The sequence below is a fragment of the Colius striatus genome, chromosome 6 (genome assembly GCF_028858725.1).
Source record: "Colius striatus isolate bColStr4 chromosome 6, bColStr4.1.hap1, whole genome shotgun sequence".
NCBI classification, from domain to species: Eukaryota; Metazoa; Chordata; class Aves; order Coliiformes; family Coliidae; genus Colius; species Colius striatus.
Window position 1 is genome coordinate 26,256,932 of NC_084764.1, and position 23,686 is coordinate 26,280,617.

At 40.4% G+C, this 23,686-nt stretch overlaps 1 protein-coding gene across 12 annotated transcripts in view; it reads left to right on the forward strand.

The window, feature by feature from the left end:
* The window catches only part of NRXN3 (neurexin 3), a 1,013,224-nt gene that overhangs the window by 327,376 nt on the left and 662,162 nt on the right, over positions 1-23,686 (forward strand). The window lies entirely within an intron of this gene.

A 23,686-nucleotide genomic window follows, 5' to 3' on the forward strand; every position in this document is an offset into this window, starting at 1 on the left:
TTTCTCTTTCACTCTGCTAAAGGGCCTGAGAATGCGTAGTGGAAAGATAATTTTCATGATCTTTATTTGCTTCCTTACCAGCACCCTCATTTTTTTTTTTCTGGGCAATTGAGAGCAAAAAGGTTAAAGCTGGGAGATAAGGTACAGAAGAGGAGACTGTATTGTATAAATCAAATCTTAATACAAGTTTCACAGTGACTTTCTGCTTGGTGATGATTATAGGTGCTGAGTACATGGATAGGTAAAATGTAAAACTCAGGAGATAACCAGCACATTAGTGCAAAAGTTGTCCCACTGAAGAGATACAGCAGCAGGGAGGATGTACAAGACAAGCCTCATAATATGTGGTGTTGGTCTCATGATGTTTTCCATTTTTAATGGCCTACAGTTGTTGACTTCTGAAGTTCTGCCTGTTAAGGCATAGTCCTCTTGTGGTCAGCCTGAGCCCTGTGGGTAGGGGTTTCCTACCATCCTGATCTGTGTTCCTGTGAGCAATAGCATTTTTCTATTTCTGAACAAGGAAGGATTGTAATCCTTCATGTTGCGATGCTGCTGGAGAGAGCAGCAGGACAGGGCAGGTTGGAAGAGATTGCTGTTGGAAGTTGTATCGAAGCACCAGAGTTTAGGATTCAAACGGAGTATATAGAATCAGACTTCTAAGCCTGACAGTCACAATACCCACAGGCCCCATTTCAAACTGCTGCAAAAAGAAAAAATACAATATTTTAAATGGTGAATTTTCATCTACTACCTTTCATTAAATGAGTAAAAATGGAAAATGACAATTCAACTCTCAGCTGAAAAGCATATTAGATTGACAGCTCTGGGAGTCTTAGACTTGTGCTGGGAATGAGAAATGTATATGGAGTAGCTGTCATTTATAAACCTTATTCATCTCTTGGGGGAATATTTGCATTAGAGATTAGAAGGTAGGTCAGTCTTCCTGGCCTGCCTGGTCTTTGGTAGAGCTGCAAAGTAGAGTGATAAAAGGAGGAACTCTTCTTCTATAGCTCCGATTTCCTCTCTGTTGCTTTTGTGACTGCTGAAGTGAGGCTGCTTAGTTCACACAGCCCTTGCAGCAGAGCAAAGGTGTCCCAGGTTTGGCGGGGATAGGAATAGCCCAGGGGGCACGGCCAGGCCATTGGCTACTGTGTGATGTCATGACTGGAACTCAGGGAAGCTGCTGGGGCTGAGCACGGGGCTGTGGATGGGGAGCGGTGACCCCGGCACTGCTGCTTTGTTGCAACCCATAGCCAGCATTGCAATTGCTTATTCTCTGTGGCGTTCTATTCAATTGGCCCTATCTCAACTGGCATAGCTCTAGAATCCTCTCTTGATTATCCTCCCCATCCTGCTGAGGTGGGGAGGAGTGAGTAACTCTGTGGTCCGGTTATTGTCAGCCAGGGCTAAGCCACCACAGTCTTTTTGCTGTCCAATACTCGGCATGAGGGTTATGAGGAGTCTGAGATAAGGATTGTATTTGGGAGCAGGAATTCGCAAAACATGGACTGAATGGTGTTAGAATGTGGAGAATTTTGGTTTGTTTCAGTTGTGAAGGGACGAGGGGTAGATTATATGTAAATTGTCCACTTTTGTTTGGTGTTATGATGGTGTTATTTTTCATTTTGGGTGTGGTGAATTCTTTTTTGTTGTTGTAAGTGAAGATTGTGAAAGTTGTGTGACAAATGTAGATTTTTAATGATAATTCTTAAATACGTGATTCAAAGAGGCGAGAGGTGAAATGTATTGGTTTTGCCTGGGCCAAGTTTTTGGTAGCGGGGGGGCTACAGGAGTGGCTTCTTTAAACAAAGATCTGCCAGAAGCTTCACACCCTGCCCCAACATGAATCATCCATGGGGAGAACAGTTCTTCAGGTACCAACTGCTCCAGCCTGAGTGCCTCGCAGGATCACAAATCCTGACAGCAAACCTGCTCTGGTGTGGGCTCCTCTCTCCCCACAGGCTCCCAGGTCCTGCCAGGAACTTTCCCCAGGGTGAGCTTCCCATGGAGTCACAGCCTCTTTCAGGCATCTACCCACTCCGGCATGGGGTCCTCCACGGGCTGTGAGTGGTTCTCTGCTCCCCAGTGGCCTCCATGGACTGCAGGGGCACAGCTGCCTCACCATCGGCTGCACCATAGGGCACAGGGGAGTCTTTGTTTCAGGGATTAAGTACTCTCCTTCTCCACTGACCTTGGTGTCTATGGAGATGTTTTCACAGTCTCACTCCCTGTTGCTGCTACTGTCTAGCAACTGCTCAGCAGCTTCTTTCCTTTCTCAAATACGTCTTTCACAGAGATGTTACCTCAGTCACTAATTGCCCAGGCCTGACTCAGCTGTGAGTCCATCTTAGAATTGACTGGCATTAGCCCTGTCAGCTATAGGGAAAACTTCTGGCAGCTCATTGTTTAAAGAAGCCACCCCTGTAGCCCCTCCTCTACCAAAAAACTGGCCCAGGCAAAACCACTGCAAAGGAGTTATAAGCTGAGCAGAATAAGGTGGATTTTGTGCTTCATGTATCATCTTCCATGTTAGGACAATATTTCCTCCTCAATGAGTGATTGGTAAAAGGCGTGTGCTTGCTAAATAGTGAGAGGAATTAAGAATACAGGAGCCAGCTCAAATGTTTTATAGTTTTTATTTTTGTGGTTGTGGGTTTTTTTAATCTTTCTGTTAGGGATGTTTGTGACTAAGAGAATAGAGACGTCAAAGGAAAGTCTTTTGACATATTGCAGTAGATTTGCATGGTGACTTCTTTAAATAAAGATCTGCCAGAAGCTTCTCCTGTAGCTGACATGGCTAATGCCAGTCAATTATAAGATGGACTCACAGATGACCCAGATCTGGCCAATTAGTGACTGAGATAATGCCTCTAAGATTAAAGTATTTGAGAAGAAGTTGCTGAGCACTTGCTAAACTGCAGCAGCAACAGGGAGTGCGACTGTGAAAACATCTCCACAGACATCAAGGTCAGTGGAGAAGGAGGGGGAGGAAGATGCTTAGGCCCTGAAACAAAGACTCCCCTGTGACCTGTGGTGCAGCTCATGATGAGGCAGCTGTGCCCCTGCAGTCCATGGAGGCCCCAGGGAGCAGAAATCCACTTGCAGCCTGTGGAGGAGCCCAGGCCAGAGCAGATGGATGCCTGAAGGAGGCTGTGACTCTGTGAGAAGTTCACCCTGGGGAAAGTTCCTGGCAGGACCTGGGAGCCTGTGGGGAGAGAGGAGCCCACGCCAGAGCAGGTTTGCTGTCAGGATTTGTGATCCTGTGAGGGACTCAGGCTGGAGCAGTTGGTACCTGAAGGACTGTTCTCCCCATGGATGATTCATGTTGGAGCAGGATGTGAGGAGCTGCCCTTGTGGGAGGCCCCATGCTGGAGCAGTTGATGAGGAACTGTAGCCCATCGAGGAACACACTGGAAAAGTTTGTAGAGGGCCATCTACTGTGTGAGGGACCCCACAGTGTAGCAGTGGGAAATGTGAGGAGGCTTCCCCTGAAAAGAAGCAGTGACAAAGTCTATCTGTAATGAACTGACCTCAACTTCCATCCCCTATGCCGCTGGATGGGAAGGAAGGAGGATCAGGGTAAGAGACGGGGTGGGAAGAAAAGGAGGGTCAGGGTAAGAGACAGGGGTGGGGAGAGGTGTTTTAAGATTTGGTTTTATTTCTTATCTCCCTGTTCTGATGGTTCATTAACATTTTTCTCCCCAAGTTGAGTCTGTTTTGCCCATGACAGTAATTGTGAGTGGTCTCCTTGTCCTTAACTCACAAACCTCTTGTTATATTTCTCTCTCCCCTGTTCAGTTTAGGAAGGGGAGTGATAGAATTACTTGGTGGGCACTTGGTACCCAGCCAGGCCTAAACCACAACACATATTAAGAAATTTCAGAAGTCCTTACCCTAATCTCAGTGTACAGGGTCTGATACTTAGACATGGAAGCTTAGCAATTCAGCGCCTAGTTGTGAGAGGAAACAGGTTTTCACCATTTTGTTACTATCTCCCCAATGAAGTTCTTTCCTATTGCAGTCTGTCTTTCTGATGTAAACCACTAAAGTCACTGCTACTCCATTTTTGCTGATCAGCTCTCATGTTCTATTTGTGCAAATCTTCTTTATTTTGTATTTGCATTTGATTGCTCTGTCCTCTTGGAGGACTGACTAGCTCTGAATTTTACTCTTTCCCTCCCTGTCAAGTATTACTGGAAGATGACTGAGCACTGCAGCCAAGGTGCCTGCCTCAAGGCTATGTTTTTAATAATTGTAGCTTTTCTTCTTGTTGAACACAGGGTTGGTCAGCTGAGGATGTGGATAAAGTATGGCACAGGTCACAGGCTGACAGTTCACTTCACTAGTCTCAGTCTGATGCTGGGAGCACCTCTGTGTTGTGAAGAAGCTGCCATTGGCCACTTTGTTGAAGGGGATGGATGTTATTCATAGTTCAGCAGGATGGAGATTCACTCCTGTCCCAGTTTGTCACTCTCCTTTTTACTAAGGCAACATTACAGATCTGTATCTTGTTCAAACCATGTATATAATTTCTGTAAGCCTTGATGGTTGCTTCTGCCAACTCATCTTCCTGTCTGATCAAATTTCACTTTCCTGTCTGGTGCAGAAGAGCAAGGAATCTTGGAATGTGGGAAAAAGAGACAAGAGAAGGAATAAATAGAACTCTATCAGACAAAAGGGTGGTATCTCTTTTTTTTAAATGTCATTTTATACCCTCCAACCTTTTCAGGTCAAGCAATTAAGCAAAGCAAAAAAAGATTAAAGAGAAACAGAAATTATTTATCTTGCTATTTTTGAAATGTCTCGCATTAGTTTTTTTTCTTGTTTTAAAATTTAAATTCAATGGCACTTGTGCTACTTTAAAAAAAAAAAAAAATCAAAACAAAGAAACACCACAAATGGCCATGTCAAAGATTAATGAATCCAGCAGACAGAAGGACTTGTGTCCAAATAAAAAAGGCAAAAAAGTGTAGGCTGGAATTGATATTGACTGTGAAACATGCACAGTGCTAATGGACCTGCAGAAGAAACAAGAACATTGCAGCCAGAAAGTGAAAACCTGGTCTGCTGTGCATACAGATGAGAGTGGGAAAGACAGTGATTTTATGGGGCTGCTTTTGCACACATGGCCTCTCGAGCTAACCTGCTTATAAAGTCAGAGTGACAGGATGTAGATTAGTAATCAGCATCCTCATTTAGCTGTTTCTCCCCAGGTTGATTTACACTGCTGTGATTTCTCTTTTCTTTTGTCTTCTCTTGCTGGCTGGGGACCGTTTGCTAAGCCCATCTATTCTCTTTTACACTGTTTATTAGGTTTTCGGTGGTTTTTTTTGTTTTTCTTTTTTCCATGAGAAGCCATAAAAGTTAAAATGCTGGTAATTTACCCTTCTTTGTGTGTATATGCTTGTGTTTCCTATAGGTCATACCCTAGTCTATGCCACCAGCCAAGTCTCAGTCAGTGAGTCTTCCAGGAGAATCAGCTTTGAAACAGCTGTCATATCCCTTCTGCTGAGAGTTGCTTCTTCCCAGACAACCCATCGCTCAGCTTAAGGAGGGATATTAGCCTGTATCACCTTGATCAATGTGCTTCATCAAAGTGTCGATCAACAAAGTCCTATTAAAACTATGTGGCACTCATAGCTTTTTTCCTCTCATGTAGATCCCTTGAAATGGAGTGTCCTTTAGGAGCAGAAGAGATTGTGCATGCCAAGAGCTGGAACTCAGCATCTGTTTAAGTGCCTGTATGTGGCTGTGTACTGTGTTTTTTCTTGCTTCATCATTGCTCCTGGATTACACGTGTGAGCAACATCTTGGTGAAGGGTACCTAGGAGGGCTTCAGGGCAGGAAGGAGGACCGCCCTACAACTGGTAGGGGATATATGGGGGTCCTGGTGTTTGACTTGTTTATGTTTGGGACTGAGATGTGTTCAGTACTGAGATGAAACATAAGTGAATGAACTGTAGCCCATCTGACACTGTTGATGAGACAGTCGTTGCATATTGGCAGTAGATTTTTCGCTGTTCTCTGCCATAGTCATGTGAGGCCTGCCAAGTCTCACAGTGTTGCCCCTCTTTCTGTAGAAGCCAGAGATGGAGTCTCAGGTGATTTTTTTTTTTTTTGTACACTTGCAAACAGATAACACATGGGGAAGTCTTAAACAAAGGAACAGGCAAGGTCATAATGAGAGAAAGACAGTAAGTTGCTGACCTCTCTACCTGTCTTGAGCTATCAGAATAAACTAAATAAACCCACATTAAACCATTTACAAGGTTGCAAAATGATAATCCTTTGCAAATAAATGCTATTTTTGCATATATGCATATTTTTTTAAAAAAGAGATAGATATCATTATCATTTTATGTTTTGAGAAACTGTGATATAGAGCAATTAAGATACCTACAGTAAGATTCATGATTACAAAAGTAATTAGCCACAGACCTTGGCTGAGGGGGTTGCATTTACTTTACTGGGATTTAAATGTCTGAATCTAAGATATCAGATAACGTAGTCATTAGAGTCTTGGGTCACTAAGCTACTGTTTCCACATTGAAGGAGCTATCTGATGCCTCTAAAATAATACTTGCAGATCTCTAAAGACACGATGATATAGTCCTGGGATATTTGATTAGCAGCTTCTAGAGATAAGTACTTATATACTGTGATAGGATAGAGATAATTCATATCAGAACCTGAGTTCCTTCATCTCCTCCTCCTCTCCTGTTTTCCCACTCAGAAGAGCAGTGATGAATCACTTTGGCCTTTCAGCCATGCAGTAATGAAAAGCTGATTACGGTACAGTTCCCCATGGGTCAGCCTCTCTCTTATCCCTCATTGCACTCTCTCAACTATCATTCCCTGTGTGCCTGGCCAGAATCCAGGGGACTCAGCTAACTAATGCATGAAGTTAGTAAAGATGTGCTTATGAGACAAAACTGAAGTTACAAACCTTAATGTAAGGAACAAATGAACATTAAGGAAGTTTTATCTGTCAGTGAGAGCTAAAAAACACAGTGATTTCCCCTGGAAAAAAAGAGGTAAAAGCACAGTGAATGCTGTTACTTGGAAATCTTTGCGAAGCTGACTCACAGGTGCTGTTCAAAAGGTATGTTGAAGTATATCAGGCATGGAGAATCCTGTCCTACAGTGTGTATGGTCCAATTTGCTCTACCAGACTCTCTGCTGACTGCTCCACTGGTAGCATTTGCAGGTTAACTATTTGAGCAGGGACAGTTGGATCATGTAAATTCAGCATCACTGCTGGGCTAACGAGTAAATTTGTTTGGGGCTTCTCAAAAAAAAAAAGCCTTCAGATATGTGGAACATCACTAATTCAGTGCCTTACAAAGTATAAAATATAGACATGCCTTGTAATTTTCATATTGACTTGTATCACTGCAGACAAATTTTGAGTTATTTTTGCTCTATCTTCACCAGCTGCAAAAAACCCCAGATACTTAACACTTTCCAAAGTCATTCAAGGGTTGCAAGGTGAAAAAATTATGCATAGTGAAGAGCTTCAGTTCTAGGATGAGAAAAGTTGAAGACCATCAAAATGTTAATCTTTGTTAATCTTTGTCCTTCTGTTTCGTATTTTTTCTTGAGCTTAGTGGTCATCCTGCCCTGAGAACAGGTAGAAGACCTTATCTAGTGATTGATATTTGTTTTGTTGTTATATAACTAATTTTCTTCTAATTTTTAGTTGGCCCATAGTATTTCATTTCTCACCAGTACAGAAATGTGGGTAACTTTTGGATTTGTATATTAATGGTTTGAGTTTATATCCCCAAAAGAACAATATTGCCCAGATCTGCAATGTTTATTTAAAATCCTTAAAGGTCAGAGATTTTCTTTTAAAATAGTAGACTTTCTGTCTTGTGCTACTTTTCTATATCTGCAATGCTAATGGCAATCCTTGTGTGGTTGTTGGGAGACAGTGCTGGATTTTTTTGAGGTGTACAAGCAACTTTTTATAAATCAAATGCCATAATGTTTGAGCCACTCAAAGGGAAAAAAAACTTCTAGTTTCTTTGGCACTGAAAAGGTAAAATTATTCATTGCCCTTTATGAAGCACTAAACAAATGATGAGATTTTGTATAGTGTATTTTACTCGATAGTGATATGAGATTTACAGAGCACACAAGAAGGAAGCCTTAAGTGGTTTTACCCATTGACCTTTGCCAAGATAATAAGCCTGAATATCAACTCTTCACCAGTTAAATTGTGTACTAATGAAGTGACATTGGATACACAGCTACAGGCATGCTAGTAAAAAGTATTTATAGTCACATGAGTAGAAATGTATGTTCCAGAAATGTGAATAAAAAAATTTTGTTTCCCTAACAAGCTTCCATGGCTATTTCTTATTTAGAATCCTAGAATGATAGGGGTTGAAAGGGACCTTTAGAGATCATCTAGTCCAACTCCCCTGCAAGAAGCAAGTCCACCTAGATCAGGTTGCATAGGAACACGTCCAGGTGGGTCTTGAAGACCTCCAAGGATGGAGACTCCACACCCTCCCTGGGCTTTTTAAAAATTGTTTTATTTTTTTAAAAAAAGTCTAAAGAGAGTGCTGTCAAGCAGCTCAGCCTGAAATGTAACAATATGAAGGAAATTGGGGAAAAAAAATGTTGAAATACAATCAGGAGGCTAAAGGGAGGAATTGTGGAGAAAGATTAGAAGAGTTCAGTTAACTTGAGAGAGGATGATGAATCAGCTCTGATGGGAAGATTGCCTTCCCAAGGAAGGGGAACTATTTAATGAAGTTCACAGGACGCTAACAGTGGAATATTGGGTTAAATTAAAAAGGGAAAAATATGAATAACATAGACAGCACCCTCATTATGACCTGTATTTCTTTTTCATTTCATTTGTTATAGGAGGAGTATTTGACAAAGGATGGAAATCCCATCAGTTAGACACAGAAAATTAGGATGACTAAACCCAGCAGAGTATGGCCAGGCTGCTATATGCTTTAATGAACTATGCTTTGTAAGCAGAAAGGAAGGGAAAGGAGCTTCATGATCCATCCAGCTCTTCTGTTTCTAGCTTGTATGGATCTTTAGAATTTATGGCTCACAATTATGAAAACCTAGAAGTATCTTCCAGCTTCAAAAGGCATATTTTTCTTTCTATATGTTAATGATTTGATATGTTTTCCCAATTACTGAGAATGTGAATAAATGTATAAGATATGCTAGGCACTGATTCCCAAAGTATATTTTGTTTGATTCTTACTGTAATTACTTATTATGATAACTCAAATTCAATTAGGATGGGTGGAATAGTTTATTGTATAAAAATTACATGTTGATACTTAGCTTCTTTGCTAGATCTTAAATAATTGTGGAACAAGCTCTATGTTTAGGCAAAATTAGAAAATAATATTATGTAGCATATGTTACAGTATCGACTAAGAAAAGAAAGTCTTTAAAGAAGGTATTGTCAAATGCACTGTAGGAGAAAGCTACTGCCAGAAAACTTAAAATCTCAAACTCAAATCTCAGTTAGAAGAGACATTCTTAGACTCTTATGAGAAAGAGAAGCACGGGGAAGTGTAGCACGTATCTAAGATTTTTCCAGGTTGCTGGTAAAGGAAAGCCTAGTGTAAGGCTCATTCTCTCTAGCCAGAGTATGGGTCAAAACAAGTAAGTGCAGTGGTAGCTGTTTGGGTTTTTTTTTGTGGCAGATGGAGGAAAGAGCCTTTTCTGACGGCCTGTCACCCCAAGTATTGCTTATTAGCATAAAAAACCACCACCAAAGACATAATGTGTGCCATTTACTTCATTTGCATTTAGTCTTGCTCTGTTGTGGACTTTGCTTGATCTTTGGCAAATAAATTACATTCTGATGTATAAAAGTAGTAAATCCCGACAAACATCAGTGTTGCCCTGTGTAGTGTTTAAGGGCCAATCAGCACTTTGAGTAAAATTCCAAAACCTAAGTTATGTGCCTATGGTTTGAAGAGGCCATTAAGTACATACAGTGTTCATGACAGCCAGCACACTACCAGTGACTGGGAGGATACAGGGACAGGGATCAGGTAGCCAGTAGTGCATGCCAGGTAGAAGATGTGGCAGTCCCTCTTCCTAGGTACTTGATCTTGCTGCAACCTTGAGCTCGATGCTCCCATGAACATGAAATTCACATTCTAAAACCTGCTTCAAGATTGTAACTCTAAATAGCACTGTATGTGGTCATACAGCTGCAGCGTGTTGATGAGGCATGTTGGTGCTCTGCCTAGTTATTCTGCTTTTACACGCCCTTCTTTCTATTAAACAGAAACTCGTTTGTTGTCAGACTCTAAATTGCTTTCAGTTCTGTGCCTTGGTCTCTCTACATGTCTAATTGCTCACAGAATATCCTCTGCTCTGTCCAAGAGTTTTGCAAATACACCTAGATTCTGGTAATATTTATGTTGGCAACCTTGTACTTTGGAGCAAGAGCTGGTGCCATGTTTCAATAAAAGCTGTGAAAGTGTGGGAGCTTCTCAGACTGGACATCTATTATTGTGGGGTTTTTTTAATTAGATTGGTGGTATTCTGTTGAGCTGTGTCAGGAGTGAGTGAGAAAAACACTGTGATTTCCTCTTCCAGATGCAGATGAAATTAGGAAAGTATGACAGTCCCACAGCAATCCTGCTGGTTTTGGTGCCTTTGTTGAAGCACAGCTGTGCCCAGCAGCTGGTCTGGAGTCAGGGAACTAGGAAATTTGCACAGTTAGCAGATATAAATAGAGACTCTGAAACTATGAGAGATGCTTAACTCTGCAGTAAATAAATCCTAGTCCAAATAAAAGGCTATTTGGAATCTTAAAAAACTGTCTTCTGCCTGTATTCTTCCCCTTTTGAGTCTCTCTTTATCTACAGAATTTTAAAGAGAAACAGGTGTTTCTCTTTTGTATAGAGTCTCACCATCTATGTTTCAAGTGATGTGAGTACTGTCCCCTTTCCTTTACAGATTTATTTTTAGGCTTGTGGATTATTTTCCAGTTTCCAAAGGAATTATTGACCTTTTCATTAGTTTGATTTGTTTGCTATTCTGAGAATTTTTTTCGGGGTCTGTCTGATGAAGAGTCCAACAAGGAGGTGGCAGGTAGCTTCTGGATCATCCAAAAGAAGGAAACAGTGTCCCACGTTTGGTGGAACAGTTGTGTCCCTGGACTGCTGCGGCTTTGTAGTGAGACTTTGGAAATTTGTCTCAGTTTCTCCCATGAAAGGCCAATTCAAAATGCATTTCTGAGGGCATCTTAATGCCTTCAGGTTGTACAGAGGACTTCAAATACCAGGAATTGAGGACAGGAAAGCCAGCCTATTAGGAGACCTACTCCTTTCCTATTTGCTCAGAGTATGTCAGCTGCTTATTTTAGAAAACAGGCTGTCCTTTGTGGTGTGGTGTAGAGCTGTGTCTAATCCTTTCCAGGTGTAAATTAGGAAAAGCTTCTTTTGGAACAGCACTTGCTAATATAGAACTTGTGCAGACACGAATGCAAACTTGGGAGCTTGCCCAGCATGCAGTGGTGGGAGCTGGTGGCAGTGACACTGCAGAAAAACAACTGGGATTTGCTGCGTGTCTTTGATTTCTCTTTGACCACGAGTCACGCTGCTATCCCTTAAAAAAAAACACAGAACAAGTACTTCTCAGTGCTAGAACCTTAAGTGAGGAGTCAATTGCAGCCTCCTTCACCACCTAATGGACTCAGGCAGCACTGCTACTTGCCCCTCACTGTGCCCCCAAAGAGTCTGAGCAACTGTATGGCCTCTGTGTCCCCATTGCCTACTCTGGCACGCTTTACTTGCTAAATTCCTAAAACAGATCATGCTGGACCACACACATGTTGTATTACAACTTTCAGAATCGGGACTGAGCCCAGTGTAAGAGCTTATGAATCACTTTATGATGAAAACAAAGAGAAGTGACTTCTCTTTGTACGAGAGAGCCTATACGTCTGCTTCTGCGGGTGAAGAGCTTAACATCCCTTTTCTCCAGAGATGTGAGGATGGATGGCTCATGTATTAAGCTAGGAGTTTTAAAGCTCTTGAATGACAGTTTAAGATAATAACAAGTTGGAGAGAGTGAGTTATATGAAGGAAGTATTCTTTCTATATGTATCCTAGGTACTCATCTTCCGTCATGTCAATCTGGTAGCTTTCACTGACCCTCACTTTCACATTAAAAAGAGGAGTAAATTGAGCTGTCTTTGGTGATAGTGTAGAATTAGACTGCAATGACCTGTCAGAAGTGGATTCCAAATGTGTCTATGCCAGATGCACATGAAGTTCAATACAGCAGTTGATTATGTTATATTTTCCTGTATGTAACATCATTTTAATATATCAGTTTTAGTTTTCTAATGATATCTTAAGTGAGAATTGAAAAATATGTTGAAGAGAGGTAAATTATATTCTTTCCTACTTTCAGACCAAGTAAAGGAAAATAATAAAGTGAGTTGTAGAATAGATCTCAAGAGTCCTATTTATGTCCTTCTGCTTTAGGTAATAAGAGAACATTATTTGGGGGTCAGTGGAAACATAATAAAGAGGTCCTATTAAACACTGTTTCATCAAAGTGGAGAAGGAGACACTGACATATTTGGACTAGATTCCTCCCTTTTTAGTGCATAGCAAGGCCATAAATTCTGCCCATGCTTTTAAGACCATGACTGAGACATCATGGAGAAGGTCTGCATTTTGTAGGGGGTTTTTTTATACTAAAAAGCCTGGTGCATAGCACACATTTCATTTTGCCTGGTTACTGGTATTGTTGATTAAGCCTCATAGCTCTCATATTCTTAGGTACTCAGAGCTTGGCTTTCTGTTTGGCAAAGGGGGAGTTTTACTTGTCTTCCTTTGGCTATGTTTTTCTGTTGTGTTCCTCCCTTCACAGAGGTAGTATTCAGCCTAGCTGACACAGGAGAAGTGTTTATGAAGCGTAAAGACGCAGCGATATGCTCTGGAAGACTAGGTGGCTGCAGGTGTAGCTGTGTGTTTCTCAGGAGAAAGGGTGCAATGTGACTAGATACAACCCTTGTTGCTTTAATACCATCTATAATGTTCTGACAAAATAAAATTGCTGTTAAGGCAAAGTCAGCCCCTATCTCCCATAATGATACTGTGTGTTTGGCAGCATTGTGCATATTCTGTTTTGTTGTTTTCTAAAGTTGGTTGGAAATTGTAAGCTGAATAGGTTTGAAAAATATTGCAAACTTTGATTTCTGTTTTACAGGTAGGAATTTTCTTATGTGCTCTGTTTATTGCCTTGTGCAGGTAGCTGACTGGTTCTTTGTGTAGGCCTTTTGCACAGTAACAGGATAAAGAAAAGTATGAAAAATGGGGAAAAATATCATATTTTCATGCCATGAACAGTGGGAGGGGGTAATCTCACAGGTGAGGTGCATAGAGCTGGTTTTAGATATTTTTTTTCATCGTACTTAATTTCAAACTGTCCCAATAGGCAACTTTTACATTCAGGCTAAACCAGTTCCTGTCATTATGAAATAGTTCTTGGCAAAATAATTTCTGAAATTGTACCGAATCCTCTGGAATGTAGAAGCCTCTGGAATGTAAGTTCTTCAGTTTCTTTATCATAGAATCATAGAATGGTAGGGTTGGAAGTGATTTAGCTTTGCATCTCTTTATCTCTGAAGTAAACACGATTTTCTGGTAGGACCAGTTCTAGTCAGGCTGTCTCAGAGCCTGGAAAGCCTCATGATGAATTAGCCACAGTCTTCGTACAAAGTTAATCTGATAGCCACGCTCCCATCTGCTTTTACCATGCTTTGTAAATTGTATTGGGCTCTGCTTTAATATTCTTACTGTCTCTGATACACTTTAGAGATTTGGCCAAATAATACATGTGAAATCATTCTCCAGTCCGCCAAACATACATTTGAATGTCTAGTCATCCCTTAAACTTACCTTGTCGTCTGTCTTTTAATGCTCTCTTAGTTCTGATTCATTCCTTTGCTTTCATTACAGTTAACTCTTACTAGGTACCTATTTCATATTCATATCAACTAGAGCTAATTGCTGTAAGAGAATTGTGCATCTCATTACCTTTATGGGTAATTATCAGCAAATAGATAGTGATTAACTGTCCTGACCTTACCTGTGATCCCACTCGGCTAAATGGGATGGCTTTTGCAATTTACTCTCCTGGTTCCATCTCTCCTGCACTTAGGAGTCTGGAAGATGTTTTAGGTGAAAGCAAACTGTTCTTTCCACATTAGGCATTAAGGCTGTGATGATTAACTTTTTTGTCAGACACCTAAATTTTTATTAGAATACAGAATCTAATCTTAGAGAGGTTGAACTTCCTGACCACCAACCAGGTTAGCAAACAGGTCGTAGTTATGATAGGTAGCTCTATTCCTCCTCCTTCCCCAGACTTCCTCAGAGCACAGGCAGCTCTACAGGTGATTCTAAACAGCCATTTTAGGAAGGGGAAAAACTTATCTTTAGCTTGAGACTTTAAAACTGTTTTTCTTTAAGGTAAATCTGAACTCAGGAATAAGTGATTGATGTTTCAATTCCTTACCTCACTCTTGGAACAGAGATACCGACTGTATCATCCCTACTGCTATTCTGAACAGTATGAGGGCTAACACTGATGTGGTGGGGGAACTAGTTCTTCCTTGCTATTAGTCTGTGTGACTTTCAGGTTTAGCATGTGAAGAGGTTGTTCAGGAACCTAAAAAACCTGAGAACACCATGGTGAAACAAAGCTTTTTATTACCTGCCTGCTTACTGTGAATTTTCTTCCCAGATAGTCAGTTCTGCAGGTAATGCTGCCTCATGTCCAGTCAAGAAGCTGTATGGAAAGTGATGTCATGCAGAAGATGCAGTCACTGATAAGCAGACACTGAATTTTACATTTGAGTCAATCTACAGGTCTGAGGAAACACTTTTCCCTGATGGGCTGCATTTAATCTGACATAATTTGATATAATGGATCAGAAATATTGTAACAAAATGCATCACATCTGGTTTGCTGCTAGCAATCTGGAGAATAAACATCTCTCTGGATTTTATTACAGTGGACAGAAGTGCTTTAGACAGTACAAATGAGAGATTATTCACCATAAAAACTCTCTTAACTCAGAGTTTCCCATTATGTCCAGTATAAAGAGAACAATATTGACTGTGACTACATTCTCATGTCTTTTCTGTAAGTGGATGCAAATTGTCTAAATAAGGAAATTCTGGGTAATATGAAAGAAGCATCATACATTCCTATGTCCATTTTTTTCCCCTATTTTTTATCAGAAATTCCTTTTTTATAATAAACACATTTCTTTATAGGGTCTAGAGTCAGAATCAGAGTAGCATTTGATCTGCAGGACAATCATGGTTTCAAAAAGCAATGCCTATTGCTTGAAAGTAGGATGTAATTTCTTCTATCTGCTACAGACTATTTACAGACTTGAACATGTATCTTTTGCTTCAGCCTTTACGATCTTGGCAATATCAACTGCCATCCCATGCCGACTACTAGTTTCTGCTTCTCTTTTCCTCTTCATCATGGTTACAATGATTGGACAGTGGTTGCAATTAGCTGGGTGAGCAGCAGTGGATGTTTCATCTCTGCTGATGACTTCATTAGTTGTGGGCAGTGCCTGTGGGATGCCAGGAAATTGTTGTCATCATTTCTGCACTGTGACTGAGTGTTGCACTCAGGCAGGTGCCACTACCCTGGCTTGAATGTTTTTGCAAATGCTTTTATGGAAAACAACAGCTCTGCAATAGGAGAAGAAAAGGCTCTGGAAGGACCTTCCCCCAGGTCCTAATATTATAAACTCAACTTAGTTTATCTTATGTTTTAAGTTTGGAAGTTGTAGTCTGAAGCTCCAAATTACACATTGTCCTTGTTTATGCACAACATATATGCTGTTGTTACCCTCTTGATTGCTACTTACACTATTATATTTGGCTTCCCCCAAAGATTAGCTATTTGCCAGCCTTTGTGAGTGTTGTGACATTTCTGTTTCTATGAAGCTGCTTGGCTTACATTAGTTACAAACAGTTATTTAGCTCCTTTGCCTACTTATTTTCTACATGACAGTCTCTCACTTCTGGTGCCTCCTCAATCAGAGACTTCCTGCATTGAAGAATTGTTGCTTTTAAAAAACCAAACCTGTATACTTGTGATTTTTGTGGGCATGTTTGCCATATAGTTTGTAGACCCATGTTTTCCCTTTGCTCCCTGTCCTATGAAAACACTTCTTCCAGAACTTTATGAAGTTCAGGGTTTTGGGGCTGTCAGATGAGAAGAAAAAAGAAAAGGAAATCCAGGGTTGTCTGGTCCATGCTGTGAACCTTCCTTAAGCCAACAGCCAGAGGCAGTATGAATTACTGTTTTTCTTTCTATTATTTAAAAAACAGAACTGAGGGGAGGTTGTGCTTTTACACAAGGTTATGAATGTAGCTCATATTACAGCCAGCCTTGCTTTTCAAAGATGGTAGGCTGGTGATAATTGCCTTTTCAGTAGCTTTCCTGTATCTGTGGATTTTATAGTAGAGCCCTTATCATCTGGAAATTTGGGGAAGTAATACAAATTTTACTGCTGAGAGCCATTTCTTAGAAGCCTTTCAAGAGTCATCAGCCGCTGGGAGATGTTGTTAGTGTGTGCCTGTAGAAAAACAGCGTTTTGAACCTTCGTTTCTTCAGTCTTGACAGGATGCTGTAAGCAGCATTTCAACTAATCTAATCGCATTCCCATTAATGTGATAACCTTTTCCATCTCAGATCAGTGGTAGCTTGCAGGTGTAAGGTGATATCTGTGAAATGGTGCAATATCCAGTGAAATCAGTGTGTTCTGGCACTTGTCATAAAATAATCATGATTGAAAGAGATCTCTGGAAGTCTCTGTCCAACTGTGTGCTCCAAGTGGGGCCTATTTCAAGAGCAGAATCAGTTGTTAAAGGCATTATCCAGATGAGCGTAGAAACCCCAGTCCTGGATATTTTCAAAAGGCTTTCTGTTGCAGTGTGTGGCTGCCCTCATTGTGTAATGTTTTTCTATTTTTCTGGAATTCCTTTGCTGCAAATTGCATCTGCTGCCTCTTTATTCACTACACACTTCTGAGATGAGCCAAACTCCATCTTTACTGTAATCCTCCTTTCTTAGTGAACACTACTGAGAAGACAGGGATCAGGTACTTCTTGCAGCTTGACAATGTAATGAAGGGAACTTCAGGATGTCTGAACTAAATAGAAGTCACATCACTTTCTAACCTGGATCACCCATGTAATGCAGACTCTCAGACTATCAATTAAGGAGCAGATTTCCCCATGCCTTCCTCATTATACTTCTTGTCTTTGAGGGGCAGTTCTTCTACCCTTAGCCTTGCTGCCAAAGATTTCTTCCCAAATAGTTGTACACAGCTCTGTAAATGTTAGAGTGACATTTGGAATAAGTTTGAAGACCTCCTTCTTGGTTCCCCTGTGTCTTTACCAAGCTTCAGTATGATGATGTAGCCTCGCTCATCACCTCCCAGGGCTAGCAATAACATTTACAAGCTACAGTTTCCTCTGTCTGCAAATATTTTCATTGTGCTACTCAGTGCTTTTCCTGTTCCTCCCTAGCACAGTTCTTTATGATTTTGGCCCAAAGAAAGGAGACACAAAGTTTATTAGATAATATTTACCTTTCACTGGGGATTAAAGGCTTCTTCTTTTTTTTTTTTTTTTTTCCTTTTTGGAACTCCCCACCTGACAATACTCCTTAATTAACTCACCCTGTTCTGTGTGTGGTGACAACAGGAGGAGAGGAAGCACGTATCAAGCCTGATGGTGATGGAAACTGGTACATACTTCATTGTAGGGTAGTAGCCTCAGGAGGTGAAAGGTTGATTCGTTACAGAAGTTAAAGCTAAAATCCAGAATAAAAAAATCTTGTGAGGTTTCTTAATGGAAGGAGATTTGGAATCTTGGATCCTAATGTGCCTTCTCTAGGTCAGTGTAGAATTTAGAAGATTTCCATTGAAGCTCTTGTTGCAGACAGTCAAAACTCTGGCGCAGTTCTCCCTTAACAATGGTAGAAGCATCACAGTTTAACTAGTTCTTTGAGATTTTGTCCAATTTGAGCTGAAAATTCTCAGGACTTATTGATGAAGTTTCAGTATTATATAACCTCCTTACAGTATGGAACTAGAAAAATAAGGTGTCAATTTTGGATTCAGAAAAAAAAAAGTAGCTATAAAAAAAATCAGAACAAAAGTAATTTCAGTGTTTAAACTTTATGAATAAAGGTTTTGTTTTGTTTTGTTTTTTGCACTTGAGAAAGAACTTCCTAATACTTGCACCGAACTCTCCCTGTACATTCGTACAGGTGTCTTGGGGGTCTGTTTGCCTTCACTGCCTAGGTTTTTGTATGTCTTCCATTTTGTACATACTTAGGCAATCATTTTTTTCTTCAGTAGTTTGATTTGTCTGCTTGTGTTTGGAAAAACACAAAGAAAAGTGATAGGAAATATTTAAGATAGTGGAACAGGAAGGAGAAAGTAGTAATCATTCTTTGCTAACCTTCTAGATAGATAAACTGCACTTCAGGAATTTCTTATTTTGTCTTAACCAGTCCACACTTCTGGGCTATTTTCAGACTGAAATGTATATTAAAAGTAATGAAATGTTTTAAATAATATTATTAAATAAATTTTGCAAGATTTTGACGAAATGTGTTTGATGAAGAATATTCATCTATATGTCTTCTGGCCTATCTAAACATCTGCTAGCAATTTTTGTCTATAGCAGAGGCCTTATAAATGACAATTATTATTACTCTTCCACCAATATTCTTGCATCTCTGAAAACTGATGAATGCCTTGAAGCTAGTTCTATTATCCCTCTCATTTGGTGCTCATTTGCAAATATTTTGTACATATTGTACTGATAAGGGTGGTTTGTGTAATTATTCTACTTTTAGTGCCCATTTGGTATTAGCTGACATATGCTATTCAATTGGAGAATTTGCATTTAAGGAAATAGTGTACAAATCAGAGAGAAGCCAAAGGTGAGAAGCAAAAGAGGTAAGTTTTAAAAAAACAAAAGCTAGGAGAAGTTGTATGAAAGGAGTTTATTTAGTCTAGAACAGAGTGAAGAGGCTGAGGTAGTGGTATGTGGGGCTTCAGGATATGAAGGTCGTTTTGTAAATCAGCTGTATCGCCCACTGGAGCTGGGAAGGAAGGTGTCAACTTAAAGAAAGATTGGGAATCATGTTGCAAAAATACTTTGGTGTATGACAAATTTAAACTCTGACAAAACTAGCAAAACCAATCCAGGTTCTTTACATTTCTGTGGTTATATGAGTCTCAGATGTTCACCGTTTTATCTTCATGAATTTCTAGTGCATAAGAATTGATGATAATGTTATTGACATCTTGTCAGGCTGAAATCTTTCAAGCAGAATAGCTCTTTTCTTTAGCACAATAAACCTATCAGGGTCTGATTAGCAATATTATTTGCAAGGTATTTTGCCAGACTAATAAGACCCATTTGTATTTCTTATGTAATGATTTTATTTAGGCAAGTATTTAAAAATGATTTTGTGTTCTCTGTTGCTCTCCCTCTCAGTGCTAGTGAATTACATTTACATCCCTCACATTTACAGTGAGAGTCCGACCCCGGGAGCCTCACAGCTCCCACTTATCATCTTGCAGGATGATGTGCAAGATCTTCACCACTTGTGAACACTTAAAATTCCCATTACATTCTTTCCACCAAAAAAGAAGCATTATCTTCTGGGTCCCAGTCAGATTTCAGTCTGAGTGATTACTCTTGGGCTTCCCAAATTACTTGATAGATGTTTGTTGAAACTCATTTGTATGGAATCCATGTGGTCAGAAATTATGTTCTCTTTTTCTTTTTTAGGCTTTTTTTCAGTTCTTTGTTTTTGGCGGGAGGGGAAGTTTTTGTTTTTTTTTTTTTCAGAAAATGAAGTCTGTTTTTATTTGTAGCCATATGTTTGCTAGTTGATATGGGAGACAAAAAGATGTGCTGTATAATGCCTACAGGAAAATTTTGTCTGGTCTGTGAATAGAAAGGTTTGGCACTTTTTATTTAAGGATATTTTTTTTCTTTGCTAGAAAGTAGAAACATTTGGTCTACATTGTGCCTTAGTTTTGAACCAGCATCCCTGTTTTCCACACTAACTTTTTGTTAGGTGTCTTGTGCCTCTCTAGTTGGTGATTTTCCAGAATTCCTGGAAATTTCAGGAATAAAACTATTTAAGTATTTAAAATGTTCAGATCAAAAGGACGGGGCAATACTTTTATATGTAGTGTCCAGTGATAGGACTAGGGGTAATGGACAAAAGCTGGTACATAAAAAGTTACACTTGAGGAAAAACTTCTTTACTGTAAGGATGATGGAGTACTGGAATAAGCTGCCCAGGGAGGGTGTGGAGTCTCCTTCTCTGGAGGTTTTCAAAACCTGCCTGGACCCATTCCTGTGTGACCTGTTCAGGATGCTTGAACAAGAGGTTTTCAATAGATGATCTTTAGAGGTCCCTTCCAACCCTACCATTCTTTGATTCTATGATTCTAATATAGAAGTCTGGGAGGCAAGGGAGAGAGATTACAAGGAAGAACAGGAGAAAACAAAAAACCTAAAAGGGAGGAGAAAGGAAAGAGGCAAAGTATGGATATCAATACAAGAGAAATGTTAGAAAGCACTAGAAAGAGCATGAAGAGGTCCTGAATATTTTTCTGTCTGTATTCTAAGAATGAGCCTGTTGCCATCTCCCCAGGAGGTTTATTCAGAGCCTTGTGGGGAAGCAGCAGTGAATTGCTCCTCTGGATGCTAAGTGTAAAATTAAAGCTGGCAGGGTCTCAGAGCACAAGACTGGGAAACTAATCGCTTCTAATAACATATTTATTTTCACAGATCTCTGGCATTATGTCAGAGTGGTTTTGAATCAGCACCTGGTTTCTTCCTCTTTCCATCTCCAAGCTAATGGTGATGAAGCTTCTGGCTTTGGGATCACAAACAAATGCTGCTCTGGATCTTTTGTCTGTACAAATCTATGGGTCTCTCAAATGTGGCTTCACCCATTGCTCCTATGCTTGTGTCTATGAGGCATCCAAGCGTAATAGCCACTCTAAAAGTAGAAGGGTGGAAGGAATCTGTGTGTATTTTAGACTTGGATAACTGCTTCTGCCTGTATTTATGGTGCTGAACAAAAACATTACAGTCCCATTGCTGCAGATGGCCAAGGATAATCAAATGGATTCGGCCTATATTCAGGTAGAAGTTGCCAGCACAGGTGCCTAGGAGGCTGAGGTCACCTAGTTGTTGCCAGATTACATTCAACCCTGAGGAGATTTGCAATATGCATTCCTCAGCTGTATCATGCCTTCCTTGAGTTTTGGTAGCTGTCAGGACAAGGAGATAGGTTTTATTTGTATGACTGCTACTAGACAACACCCTCTTCTGAAGGGGTATTCTCAGCTGAAATGGTTTGCTTGCAAGCAGATGTGCTGAAAAATCTCTCAGACAGTGAAGACTTTCAAGTTGAGAATGAAATCTCTTTGTTTTTAAAAGTTATCAAGTGCATAGGTGACCTGAGCTGGATTGGATTCAGGTCAGTGCAGGGTGCACACAAGAATGGAAGCTATGTTTGTGCATAAGCTGTTTCAACTGATTCAGGATATTTAATTTAATTTTCTTAATTGTAACAAGGATTCATTGCTCCGTTTGTAGCAGGCTAGTCGAGAAGGGAGAGCTAACATGTGACTTAAGCTACTCTGGGATGTTAATTGAAACACTGCCTAGACTTTTGTGTCATCTTCAGCAGTTCTTGGTGTTCTTCAGGTTCTTCTTACATAAGTGTAATAGTGGTTAAGATTTCTTGTCTAAGGACAGTAATTTTCTGGTAATAGGATCAGTGGAGCTGAAGGACACAAATTCTTTCTGAAGGTAAAAGACTCGATATTACCCTGCATTTGGGTTATTGTCTTCCAGTGTCTGCAGAAATACTTGTGTTTCCAAGGCACCTAATGCATGGCACTGTGGAGGAGGAAGCAGCAGAGCTGGGGCACTTGTTGTCAGTTACTCCCACTCCTAGTCCATCCCGATGTCCTCCGACCCCCTTCTTGCAGCTATTCAGGCAGTAGGGCAAGCAACTGTTTCATGCAAGGCACATCTGAGCTGAAGGCGTCAAAAGAGCCATTTCATGCTTGACTGCATTTTCTAATACAATCCACAGAGAGAGAGAGGGAGGAAAGAGAGCAAGGAGGGTTTGTGTGTACATACGAATTGCCTTTGAGTATATGTATAATATACAGTACATTTAGTTCCAGCTTGCAGCTGTGGGTGGCAAGTAAGAGGTGCAGACGTGAGAGGGAAGAGAATTGCACTTTGAAAAGAAGAAACCATAACCCCATCTTGAAAAATAAGCTTTCCTTCCTTCTCTGTTTCTTGGCCAAGCAAAGATGTGAGTCCCCAGGGCAGCACTGACAGCTGGTACCCAGCAGGTATATGTATGGCTGAGTGGGCCTTGCATATGTAGAGAGTGCAGCAAGAAAAAATGGTGATAGGGATGCCATCTTATTTTAATGTTGCTCCCAGGAAAGTTTTCCTCTTAATGGGTTTGTATGTCCCATGACAGAAAGGTGCTACATACCAGCTGTTAGTTTGGTGGACTGCCACACAATTGCAACCATAGAGATCACCAACAAACATTTCATAACCATATACCCATCTCCTCTGTCGTTTTATCAGCTTGATACTTGTATCCTTATTTATCACCTTATAGACATGCTGCAGGTCTGTTGCTGGCCATTGTGGAGCCAGCCATGGGTCTTTTCCAGCATGGGCATGTGGCTATTCTTCAGTTTCCCATCCATCTATTCTTCTCTAGCATCTGACATTGAAACACTGAGGGCATGTAAGGATTGGTTCTGCCAAGCTTGCTGCTTCCCTCTAGAAATTCATCTTCTGTCAGCGTGAGTAGCCTGGCAGGGAAGTATAGAACAAAGGGCTGAAACGTTAAGAACATCTAGATCCCAAACACATCATTGCAGTTGATTACATTATATGATATGTGTGAGAAGGATACCTGGTGAAAATCCCAACCATCTGAGAAAACTAGAACTAAACTGGATGAAGTACTGGTAGGAGTGCTTTATGGAGCCATCCTTCCACGTGCCTAGAGAGCTGAACGGGTCTTTTATTTTTCTATGTGCAGTATTGTGGTAGAACTCCCACAGGGTGCAATCTCTATGACTTTGCCTTTGGTAAAGGTCTACAGTGGAGAGAAGGGATGCTCTGGTTCATACATTAATATATTTATGTATATTTGTAAATTTTGTGGATAAAAATGGTTTGGAGCATATTCCAGACTGAAAAAATTACTGATACGCTGTTCTATAGCAAGACTTTAATTCTGCTCCTTTAGAGAAGAATATTAGTTTCTGCAGGCAAGACCCTGAACAAATAGAGAATAAGTGCTATAACTTCTTTACTCACGGAACTTCCCACTTTCTTTGACATCTTCAGAGATGATGGAAAAATACGATTTCTTTCCCTGCTTTTTTTTTTTTCTTCCTGCTGACTTTCATTGTGCCTCCACTTCCCGACTTTTCCTGTGTCTGAATGACATTTAAACTTGCAATGAAGTTTGGTTTGTTCCTTTCTTCATTTGCATTTCAGTGCCACTGATGTGTCAGCGGTGCTCTACTAACATCATTAGTTAG